Consider the following 13,242-nt stretch of genomic DNA (forward strand, 5'->3'; position numbering starts at 1 on the left):
CCTATTTTTAATTCCATACGTGTCTCTGCACATGGTGCCTGTAGTGGCCAGGGTCTCTCCTGGAGCTCTGCAGTCATTCAGCAGAGGTAAGAGAAGTGACATGGGCACCAATTGATCCCCTTTTCGATGCACTGATGAGTGCAGAGGAAAAGGGGGGGGGGTGGAAGTGGCCCATGGAACACCAGACCAGTCTGCATTGGATCTGACTGTGTGGTCCATACTGTTCCCAAAATGTGGGGCTTCTCCAGAGTTTTGTCCAAACTCTGAAGCATTCCTCATTTTCCTTAGCACAAGGCTAAACTGACTCACTATGTGAAAAGGACTGGAAGTTCCTGGATGTTGTATAGACCAGCAAGAGTGACTTCTTAGTCAAGTCATATCAGGTGTTTGGACTCATGTAGATGAGTAGATTCTTTGTATTCATTCAGGTGCCAAGTAAGCCATTGTCATCTGCTACCACTCACATACAGCACTCACATACACTACAGCAGTCAGTTATAGGCCTTCACTTGATATTCTGCTGCATTCCTTTGCCCTGCATCTGCATAAACATTTCATTCAGAATTACCCAGTTTACCACACAAGAAAAAAGAAATGACAGATGTTTTCAGTGTTCCACTAATCAAGTTGCTTTAAAATGCATTTTTTGCTATAATATATATGTTTTTAGAATAATCCAGATTTATGATGTGCCTGCTTATATGGCCACTTGGGGTATATTCCCACCTACAAGCATTTAATTATATGACAAGATTTCTTTATGAAAGTGACTATTTATACATTGTAATTAGCATGTGTATCTTCACCAGCAGTGTTTTTCCTGCTACTTTATTAGTGGTCCATGGAGGATTATATTTGATTTAAGCAGCCACTTAGTGTACTTTGTGGTAGCTAATAAGAGTATGCAAAATATGATCTAAGCAGGCTATTTCCATATAAATGTTACAAAGGGAGGAAAGCAGCCTTTTTATTTTTAAATTATTGTTGCAGGATTGTTTTGGGAATGGGCAAGGATTTAGAGAGCACTGAAATGTAGGAAAATCCCCAGTGGGTCCAAGATTTAAGTAAAGATGGGCAAAACAAGCTAATAAGTGCAGCTACTCTTAGTTCAGTTATTTTTAACTTTTTAAAAGATGTGTTTTAAAAACTAAGTTCCCTGATAGGATTTTGCACATTTGTCTCACTTTCAGACCACAGATGGTCCAAATAACCCCCTCATCATCCATCCCTTTACAATTTAGAAGAAAAGAAAGGTGTCTAATTTGGGAAAATTATAAAAATTTACTTCATTCATTTAAAGATGTCCAGTTTGGAAAGCTAGTGAGGATGTGAGTAGAAAATCTATGTGTTACTCTCAGTCCATCATTAGACATAACAAAGGGATCCTGTTCTTCCCTGCTCACTTTTCCATTAGAAAGCTAAACAGGAATTCCCCCTATCCTGCCTGACCTGAGGGCCTTCCTAAACAGGACAGAAACCCTGGAAGAAGTGGGTTATTTTAACCCTCCTGGGTTTGTGCCCCTCCCAGCCCAAACCCTGGGCTTTCCCTTGTGGATGGCTGGATGCCCCCCCATTCCCCCAGTCCCCCATTCCCCCCAAAAAAACTTAACCAAGGGGCCTGCCGGCAACACAGGCCCCTCTACAGAGTACTCCTGACCCGTGAAAATGACATTTCAGGAGGTGTCATTTTCTCATATCAGGCCTACTCTGCAGAGGGGCCTGCACTGACAGCAAGTCTCTGGGTAATTATTTGGGGGGGGGGATGGAGGGTTGAGGGGGGAGGGGATTGGCATCCCCACAAGGCCTTCACCTGGAATGATCCAGGCATTAACTTAAGGTCCCAGTTTTCTCCAGATAAATTTGCCTTTACCTGAGGTATCATTTGGATGCCTCAGAAAACAGCAAGAAAATTCTTGCAGTTTGGGCATGTCTGGAAGGGCCCTGAGTCATTCAGACAAGGGGTACTGAGGCCAGATATACTTGGGCAGGGTCTTAGAGGAATGAAGCCTCATGCCCCAAAAGCTCCACAGTGGTCAATCCAATTGTTCCAGTATAAAATATTTTATTTTTCCAGACTGGGCTTTATAGAATGGCATATACAGGTAGTCCCCAAGTTGCAAACATGGGGACTACCTGTAAAGCCCCCACCTTACAAACAACTCATAAGTGAAATTCACTCCTGAAAGAGTTATCATGTGGAAAAGGTGTCTCCACTGAAGCAATCCAATTATCACAGGGACAGAAAGTATGGTGAAATATTCTGAACAGAGAAACAAACATCAAAATAAACAGCACAGGGGTGTTAATCATTTCCTATGCTATTCAAAGTATATGTACCTGTTTCCACTTACAAACAAATTCAACTTAAGAATAAACCTACAGAACCCATCTTGTTCGTAACTTGGGGTCTGCCTGCATTGCAGAATCTGCCTTACTCAAAACTCATTTGGCTTTATTTGCATTTCTTCAGCTATTTCAATTAGGATTACACATCAAATTTCAAATGAAGTTGTGCAAATGGAGATCTTAGGAGAGACTAATCACAGATTTGATAGATATTTAAAGGGCAGGATGCATGGTATGCTTGGGGAAAACAGCCTGGATCTTATTCAGGAAAAAAGGTGGAATATAAATTAAACCAACAAATAAATAAACTTGACTTTTGTTAGCAATTATGGGAAGAAAATGAAGACTTGCTTGGGAGTGAACTCATTCATAGAAGATGAATATATCAGTGCCTATTTGCATGATTGGTGTTTGGAACCTTAAAAATCAAAAGCCTTATACCATAGTTAAAGCATGTGATTTTTATTCAGTTACCAAAATTATAAGTGCCACTAATGATGTTTAGTTTCTGACATATTTGAGACAAAAACTGGATCACAGGCAACATCCTTATAGCCATATATGAAATGATGATTGCAATCCCCCAAAGGATTTCAGTACTGTTGTCACCATTTGCTATCTGGCTGTGAAGAAACATGTTTGCAATCTTGGACATTCTACATGGAATGTATGGAATGGCAAAGGTTATTCAGTGAACTGAGGGTGGGCCCTTTTGACATTGCAGAGGGAGGAAAGCAATACCAGCCATGCAGCACCCAAAAAAAGTAAATATACAGGGTTAGTCAAAATGAATAGGCCAATAAGAAAATTAATTGTAGCCGAATTGGCCTATTCATTTTGACTAACCCTGTATATGCATAAGAGAAAGCAAAGTATGCATATTTCCCTAACAGGATGCCAGCCTTTAATTGAATATTTCATGCTGGGATACTATGTAGCATGTATGTGTGTTTTGTGAATAGAAGGAAGCATAATATTCCACTAGGAACTAGCGTGATGTAGGAGTTTGAGCATTGAACTACACCTCTGAAGACTAGATTTGAGTTCTCTGCTCAGTCATAGAAACACACAGGATAACTTTGGGTGAGTCACAAACTCAGCCCCAGAAAACCCAGTGATAGGCTTGCATTAAGAGTTACCATAAATTGGAAACTACTCAAACACACAACAACAACCATTTCACTGGACTAGCCCAGAAACTCCACATGCCCTAGTCACCCAAAACAATTAAATGTATGGCTTAATATAGCAGCTGCACTAAATGTTGCAAATTATGCAAGCAGCAATGCAAATAACATCTAGTTTTTACTTCTGAACAGCTATTTATTTCTTAGTCTAAATTTGTTTTCTTCCATTATGTGAAATTGGAAACATTTCTGTACTAAAACAATACTATGGGAGGCAGGGAAGTAGATAAAGACAGACAGTATTGGGAAAATATTTCCTTTCCTCAGCACCGTAAAATGTGATAGATTTACTAAACTTCCAGTTGCAGAAACAATTATAAAGCTGTGTTAATTCATGGTGGCTGAGAAGTTTTTTATAGCAACATTTACAACATTTGAAATTTCAGGTGGCTTTTGATTGAAGCCTACAATACAATTTCCCCTGCATCATTCCTTATGAAACACAATGCTTTTGAAAGAAAAGTGTTTCTCGCCCTAAAGCCCATCTAAATTAGAGCTTCTGAAGTTCAGAGGTTTTCCCAAGTGCTTCTTCAAATAGTGGATTTATAAAACAAATTTCAGCGGATTAGTCTTGTTTATGTATTGCAAGGAAAAACACCAAGGAGAATGCAATCTCATGTCTACTCAAACATAGAGGTAAAGGAGAAATCTGTTCACCCTGAATTTTAATTTCATTCGTTCATACTTTCCTCACCAAACTATCTTTCCGTCTCTTTACAGTGGTTCTCAACCTGCAGATCCCCAGGTGGTTTGGCCTACAACTCCCAGAAATCCCAGCCACTTGACCAGCTGTTAGGATTTCTGGGCATTGAAGGACAAAACATCTGGGGACCCACAGGTTGAGAACCACTGCAAGACAACTAGACAATGATAAACCGTGAAGACTCCTTTTGAGGTTCTAAGCCAGAAGGTTGCTATCCCAGGAAGGCTTGACCAGACAGGGCATCCTGGATTTAGTGCCTACATTTCCCATGTAATAAATAAAATAATAAAACTTTATTTGTATCCCACTTTTCACCCTAAACGAGACACAAACTGGCTCATAACATTTTAAAACAATACAAGTCAGCCATACACATCATAATAACCTGTAATGTACTTAGGTTTTGCAGAACTGTTGTTGAATACATTTTAGCCAGTCTTAACCCGTTCTTTGGTGTTTGTCATTGGAATTCCTAGTGGGATGGCTAGAACTTGCATTGGACTTGCACAGCATAAATCTCCATATGGGAAATGACATCTCAATTATACTGTGCAACCATTGGTGCTGAGTGGTAATGTTGTACAACTGAACCAAGACACCAAATGTCCAACTGAAATGCACAACCAAATGTACTTGTGTAATGCAATACCCATCAGTTTGAAATAGTATGCAATGTGTAATTAAAATCCATGCTCACCATCATCCAGTGAGTAAATATTTAATGATTAGAATATTTATTTGAATCCTGTCTATCTTGTATAATCCATCCATTCACCCAACTATATATCTATCTACCTGCCTACATTCTAGAGGGTGTGCAAAAGAGAAAAAAGGTTCAGAACACATTTGTCTGCTTTAGATTATTATTTACTTTTAGCAAGGCATTCTTGGCACTGGCCCCAAGCATTTTGGTGTTCTGGAGCTTTAAATCTGTTCCCAGTAAAGATCATGATGCTTCCCCTACATTAACTGCTTTCAAAATCCAGTCTTTTTTTCTCTTGCAGCTGCACAACGGTGACAGTTCTGTCCTAGTTTGTTTTAAAAATGAGGTAAATGTGGTGGAGGTTCCCTTTTTTGGAGGCTTTTAAGCAGAGGCTGGATGGCCATCTGTTGGGGGGTGCTTTGAATTCTAATTGTGATTTTCCTGATTCTTGGTGGGGGTTATTGGATGGCCCACAAGGTCTCTTCCAACTCTATGGTTCTATGTGTTGTCAAAGATTTTCATAGCCAGAATCACTGGGTTGCTGTGAGTTTTCTGGGCTGTATGACCATGTTCCAGAAGCATTCTCTCCTGATGTTTCACCCACATCTATGGCAGGCATCCTCAGAGGATGAGGGGTCTGTTGGAAACTAGGCAAGTGGGGTTTATATATCTGTGGAATGTCCAGGGTGGAAGAAAGACCTCTTGTTTACTTGAGACAGGTGTGACTGTTGTAACTGATTAGCATTTAATGGCCTTGCATCTTCAAAACCTGGCTGGATTCTGTCTAGGGGAATCCTTTGTTGGGAGGTGTTAGCTGGCCCTGATTGATTCTTGTCTGGAATACCTCTGCCTTTTGAGTTTTGCTCTTTATTTACTGTTTTAGAGTTTTTTTAATACTGGTAGCCAGATTTTGCTCATTATTATGGTTTCTTCTTTTTTGTTAAAATTGTCCACATGCTTGTGGATTTCAATGGCTTCTCTGTGTTGTCTGAAATGATGGTTGTCAGAATGGTCCAGCATTATTATGTTCTCAAATAATGTGCTGTGTCTAGGTTGGTTCATCAGGTGCTCTGCTATGGCTGACTTCTCAGGCTGAAATAATCTGCAGCACCTTTCATGTTCCTTGATTTATGTTTGGGCAATGCTATATAGGTGGTCCCTATATAGACTTGTCCACATAAACGATGGATCACTCTAACAACCACCATATGGTTGCATCTGATTTCTTTATGAAAATGTTTGAGCAAGTTTTCATTCATGGCATGCACTTCATTAACCCACAAATACAACATCAGGATTCCTTGAAGAATTCATAGAATCATAGATTCTGAGTTGGAAGAGATCACCCCATCCAAGCCCTGTGCCATGTAGGAATAAACAATCAAAGCACTCTTGATAGATAGTCACAGCTTTGAAAGTTTGACGTATTTAACCTGACAGCTAGATTGACCATGCTGGACCATGATTTTGCAATTTTCTGTTTATTAATATAGAAAGAACTTTTCTCTCAGACTGAAGCCTATTGTTTCTTGAAGTGAAGAGGGCAAGGACAAAGCAATGACAAGTTGAATAAAATATAAGGTGACAAATCTGCAGTGATGGGCAGATCGTTGTGGCTGCATCAGGATGAACAAGTTGACAGTAGTGGGATCTTTAGCTGTACCCCTGAGCGTCACCTCACCTCTAAGAAATAGGTTGTCAAAAATGCAGACAGAATCTATTGGTACAGGTGTGAGGGCAAGGAGGACATAAGAAAGTGGGGCAAAAAACAAATATACACTCAAACTGGCTGATTAAAACTTTCCATCGTAAAAACCTAGAACACACAAATCAACTACATTTTCCTTCCTTCATTTTTCCTTTCCTTTCTTCCTTTAAACTTTGGGCATAATTTTTTTCTTAATTTGTTTCCTGCCCTTAGGCTTGCAACTAAAAGAAGAGACCAAAGGAACGGGGTTCTCGCCAGCTGTTGGGATAAGACATAATAAAGTTATTCCTGGCTCCTCTTCTCTTCCTCAGAGAGAACATGGGTAGCTTTCAGGGTGGAGCCAGGACAGAGCCCCACAGGAAGTAGCCCTGTGTCATGTGATGGGCTCCATCAAGCTCCATCCTGGCTCCAACCTGGAAGCATCATAGGGTGAAGCCCTGGCCCCATGTGATGAGGTACTGAGAGGCATAACAACTACCCTTAGCCCACTCCTGATTTATTTGTTCCATCGGCATTTCCACTTGCCAACTAAGTAATGAGATCTGTTTAATCTGCCTCCCTGAAAGACTGATAAACAGAAAGTTACTTTTGAGCCTCTTTTTTATATTGCTAGACATCTGAGACAGGTAGAAGTAAGAGTTGGTGAATAAGAGAAAAGAGATACTTGCAAGGAATGGAGGGAGGTGAAACTTCTACAGCTTGGATTACAATGGATTACTGACTCACATTGCAGATATTCATATGATGGCACGATAGAACATCATTTCCAAATGGTATCATTCCACACAAATGATCTTCAAGACATAGCAGATAAGCAGTTCAACATAGTTGTTGAATTGTATGACTGAAAATATCTACGCACATGCAGCAATTAGTAGCACGGGCCCTCAGAGTTGGACCACTCACTCATATTTTTGATCCATTGCATGTGTAATCATTACCATTTATTCAATAATTTCTTTTCCCCCATAGTTTCAACCTTTTTCAATCAGAAATCTGTAAAATAAGTAATTTCATTTTAATTTCAATTCTCAATTTGAAAGCTGATCCAGTAATTCAATTAAGGGAGCTAATTGCCTAATTAGCTTACAATCAACTTTCAATGTACTTCCTATTTTACACTTTGAAATGTCATTTATGAAATCCTGAGTCCTTTTCTTTTATTTAGTAAACACACATTTGTCCTGGAAGAATTCTCAATATAGGAAGATAGGAAACAGTCTTTTTTTGTTTTGTTTGGATTTGTTTGTTTGCTTTGGTCATTGTTACAAAAAATGCAATCTCAATTGTAGCAAATATAGGTCAGAAATCTGGTATTTTCAAAATAAATAAATAAATATGGAAAGCAAACAAATGTAGAAAGCACCTGGGAAATACAATATAATAACAGTATTAGTTACGTCAGTCAAGTGTGTATTGTGAGAAGCAAAAACTTTATTCCTTATTTGCCTTTGTCCAGAAGTAGAGGAACAGAAACAAGAGCTACCAAATGGATTTATACATTAGGGATGGGAACATGTATCCCTCTGGATGTTGCTAGACTACAATTGCCATCAGCTACTATACTGGCCATAGAGGTGGCGAGTATTAACAGTACAGCAATGTCTAGAGCAGTGGTTCTCAACCTGGGGTCCTCAGATGTTTTTGGCCTTCAACTCCCATAAATCCTAACAGCTGGTAAACTGGCTGGGATTTCTGGGAGTTGTAGGCCAAAAACATCTGGAGACCCCAAGTTGAGAACCACTGGTCTAGAGAGTTACCCATTTCCTGCATCTGTTCAACATGCCTACTTAAGCCTAAAAACTTAAAGGTATGAGATTATGTCTGATTTGAGAAGCAAAGAAGCATCATCCCTGGTTAATAGTTGGATGGGAGGTTGCCAATTAATACCAAGTGTTGTAGGCTAAATAGAGGAAAAAACAGACAAAACCATCTCCAAATATCCCTTGACTAACAAAACTCAAAGGTGTGTTGTTGTCATAAGTCAACAAGTGACTTACAGGAATTTATACATACACATAAGTGTATTTTGGTCTGAGCTGTGTATTGTGTTGCACTCCTGTTGCCACAGAGGAAAGGAGGCAGAGATTTACAGTTCATACATATAGAACATGTGCAACATGTGCCGATTCTTAAATTTTATAACAACCTAACAGATTTAGAGCCTTCTCATTCCTCCTCTCCCCAATCTAATATTATTTTTCTTCTGTCACTTTTTCTGTATGGCTTAAATGTTGTTTTATATAATTAGAATATTATCTGTTAATGAGATATTTTTAGCAATAGTACTTCATTCATCCAGCCAGCCACTTTGGATCTCACTTGGAGAAAGGAATGATATAAATTCAATAAATAGAATAAAATGCATTGTATCATAACCTGGGGCCCTTTCACACCACACAGTTATAATACTGTGATTCTACTTTAACTGCCATGACCCCTATCCTATGGAATCCTGGGATTTGCAGTTTAGGAGCAGGTGTTTAGGAGTCTCGGTCAGATAATTCTAGAGACTGAGGAAACTACAAACCCAGGACTCTGCAAGGACTTAATCACTCAGGGGGTTGCAAGTGTCATAGAATGCTTGCACCCCAGTTGATCCACGAAGCCCCATGCCACCCATCACATGATGCACAGAGACATCTGGCACGGCTCCATAGATCAACTTGGGCACAAGCATCCTTCAACACTCTGCTCAGAACACGGGAGGCTTCCCATGTTCCATAAGGAACAATGCGGCCAGTGCAGGGGGAAGCCGTGTGGTTACGCTTCCCCATGTGTGATGGGGAAATGTTGCTGCAGGTGAGGCAGGGGTGAATCACCTCACATGATTGAATAAATGAGATGAGGTTGTAGGATGCAGCCCTGGCTGTTAAAGTGGAAATATGTGAGACAATTGTATGAGACAGGGCCACAGGCAAAGTATCAATTTGTATTTATGTTAAATGCATGGTAAGGAGATGGTATTGTGACATGCCTTTTATACCTTTTTCTCCATTACACTCACTTCACCTGCTCCTGCTGTAGACTCATATAATCCAGTTCAAAGCAGATAATATGGAATAGATACTGTATTATATGGTAGTGTATATCCAGCCTGGTTGTCATGAATTTTGTGAGTTGAAATCTAAAGTGATAACACTGTGGCAGTCGTATACTCTTTGAAAATTTCTGACCTCCTCTACAATATATATCTCAGCAAGTGGAACAGTTACATTCTGACTTCACACAGATTTCCTCAAAAGTACATGGCAGTTTCATAGCCAGGATCTCTTTTGAAATGGTTTTTAATTATTCTTTCAGAGTTTAGCCTGAACTGGAAGATATCGAATATTCACACAATTATTCAACCTCTGCCCACATGCCATGTTTGTCGTCACAACTGGCATTCCTAAAAGGAGTTTTCAATAGCAGAGATCAGAGCATGAAACCAAATCATTCTGATTTACATGGTACTTCAGGAAATTTTACAGCAGGAGGCAGTATTGTGATTTTCCCCAGAACATACTGATGAGCAGTAAACATAACATATATACTGAATTTCCATTTTCCATGTTGACTAGACAGGGCAGCTTTTTTAATCTATAGGGATATGTATTCTATTTTATTTTTAGGCCATCTTTAGAGATGTTTGGGTTATAAAGAAACGGGCTGAATTGAAAAAAAAGATCAAAAATTGTAAAATCATGTTTCATCTTTTCACAACCTAGAGTCCTTTTCATGCATGAATCCACAGTGCCCATATGGCTAAGGATTGTGGAAATTATAGTCTGAAACAGCTGGAAGGCAATGGATTGGGAAAAGCTGCAGTGTATATTTTTCTGCTGTCTTACTTCATGTAATATGATGGTCTATTTATCTAGATATTTTTCTTTTTAAAAAAGAACATGAATCTCATACACTTGCTATTCAGTACATGGAATGCAAGAGGGATTTCAGGCTCATAAGGCAGGGCTCCTAGTTCTTATGGGTTTTCATGGTCCAGCAGACTGTTTATTCAAGATCTGCAGGGTGCTGTTTCGGCATGCTGGACTCACACAGAAAAAGAACATGGGGAAATAATGAAGGAACCTAATTCAGCAATAGAGAGATGGATTATTTCTATACATTTTGCAGTCACAGTCAGAAACCATATGTGGTATCAAACCTGGCATGTTACCAACAGGGTAGATTAGAGGGTGGTTATTATGAAAGAGAGGTAAACAAAAAAGAGAGAAATAGGCAAGCCAAATAGACAATTGCAGAGTTGGAGCAATATTTTTGAACTGACTATATGCTAGTCTGATGGCAGTCAAAACAAACCAGAAAGGCAGAGGAGGCTTGTAAGATTTTTACAGCACCAAACTGATAAATAAATTATGCACAAATATCCAACTAAATCCCATCTGATCTTGGAAACTAAGCAGCTCTGCTCTGGTTAGTACTTGCGTGGGAGACTACCAATGAAATTCAGGTAAAGTAGCCTGTATTTCAGAGGAAGGGATGTGCAAAATCACATTTGAGTGTTCCTTGTATAAGAAAATCTGATAAAAATAATGGGTCTTATAAATCAACAGGTGACTTGAAGTTCCCTGAAGGAATGAAGCAGCAAAGTGATTTGATGACACGATCAAATGAAACAATTTTTAAATCCATGGCACATTAGTATTTGTTTTAACTCCAGCTTTTGCATACATGGTAAATCAGAAACAATGTAATAGCAACACTCAGCAATTTTATTTTGTTTAGAATGCATGGGTAGAAAAATCAGTGATTTCTTGCTCAGCTTAATAGCAGACTTTGTATATGAATAAGCTGCCATGGCATTCCATATTCCTGCTTTCAACCAATTGCAAAAAAAGCAATGAGAAATTCTCAGATATCAACCACCTCTGCAGTCTGTAGGGATGGAAATAAAGTATTACTTTGGCACATCAGGGAACTGAAAGCTGGCAGCTGCAGAAACACACACTACCCAATTCTCCAGGGAAGAGTTTTGGATCTTCTTTTTCTTTCATGCCTAAAGACAAATTCTGCAGAAATCCAAAGCTCATGCCACCTTTATAAGGCTCTAGTGTACAAGGGATAATATCCACCAATTTCTGTGCATTTGTGTCCTTCTCTAATCTTCAGTCCAAATGACCATTTTGTTTTTATTTTTTAAAGTTGGGACATGACCATCTAGAATACTGCATCGATGTACTATAATTGGTAAGGATTCAGATGTTCTTTTCTGAAAACATGAAGAATTTATTTAATTCTAGGGTTTTATTAAAATGAAGCCATTCCAGTGATGGAAGAGAAGATAATGTCTGTTGAATGACAGAGCTCCAATTTGCCCATTGCACATAATCCCCTCCCTCCCTGCTTAGAACCAGGATTGGGTGGGTATCAAAAAATTCAAGTTTGCCTACCTCATAACAAATTCCAGGATAATTCCTGACAGTGCCTGGAATTTATTTCCCCTTTACATTTCGATATTTCTAATCACATGGATAGCATTTTGAATAGGAGGTGCAATTCGTGGAAAACACATCTCGTTTTCAGTCCCATTTTCGGTCTTGTTTTTGGTCCCTTTTTGTCTGGGCTCCAGTTCTGTTTTTTGGGAAGTTCCCAAAATCAGGAGGGGGCAAATGCCATTTCTCAGATTCACATCCCGAAGCTTCATTTTTGCTTTGGAAGATCTGGCCATTGGTTTCAATGGGGGCAATAGTGAGGCTTGTCTTTCCCTCATTTGTAGCTATCAGGATGAAAATAGGCAAACTTGGATGGCATATTTGCCACTGCAAGCCCCCTACGCTTCAGAACATTTGGATCATCCACTGATTTTAGCACTTTATTAAAAGGAGAGAGAGATTTAAAGAAATGAACCAACAAGAAGGGCTTGATGGAAGAGGGGAAGGCTGCTGGACTGGTGCAGGCACACACAAGCCAGAAGGTAGGGCCAGGGAGGGTTTGACTGAGAGTCAAAGAGGAGAAGGGGGGGGGGGTTAGTTAAATATCTTTCAGTCCTTTTATTTTACTAGTAATTTTGCTAGGGAGGAGTGACCCACTTTTATTTTACTTGTAAAATAAAAGGACTGAAAAAATAGTCAACTAAGAAAATTTAATGGAGAAGAAAAAGGAATTCTCAAAAAGCAATCCATTCTCTAAACACTAATCAGCGGCACTGAGACACATGGAGCTAGTACATCTTTCCCCCTCAAACACCAACTTTGCAAAAAGACATGTTGGTTCTTTCTTTTTCTGATTGACTGGCAAAGCTAAAGAGGAGGAGAGGAAAAACTCACACACAGCTGCTCTTCTTTCACAGCAGCCGATTACAACTGAAGACCGGCCGCCACATGTCCCATTACTGCTGATCTCCAGATGCCCCACCTGCCCACCTCATATTCTGATGTTTGGTTGCTGATTTTAGCTGGATCTAGCTGTATTTTGATTTTAAAAATTTCTTGTAGCAAATTTCGTTTTAGTCTCCAATATTGTTTTGCTTTGCAATATGTCAGTCACATATAGTAAAAAGTAATTTGATGAGTTTCTAATTTCCATTATAAGTCTAGCTTCACTTAAGCAGACTCTCCAGAACCATGGAAAATATTTAATTGACAAGATGGGT

Source organism: Anolis sagrei, chromosome 2 (genome assembly GCF_037176765.1).
Source record: "Anolis sagrei isolate rAnoSag1 chromosome 2, rAnoSag1.mat, whole genome shotgun sequence".
In the NCBI taxonomy this organism is placed as follows: Eukaryota; Metazoa; Chordata; class Lepidosauria; order Squamata; family Dactyloidae; genus Anolis; species Anolis sagrei.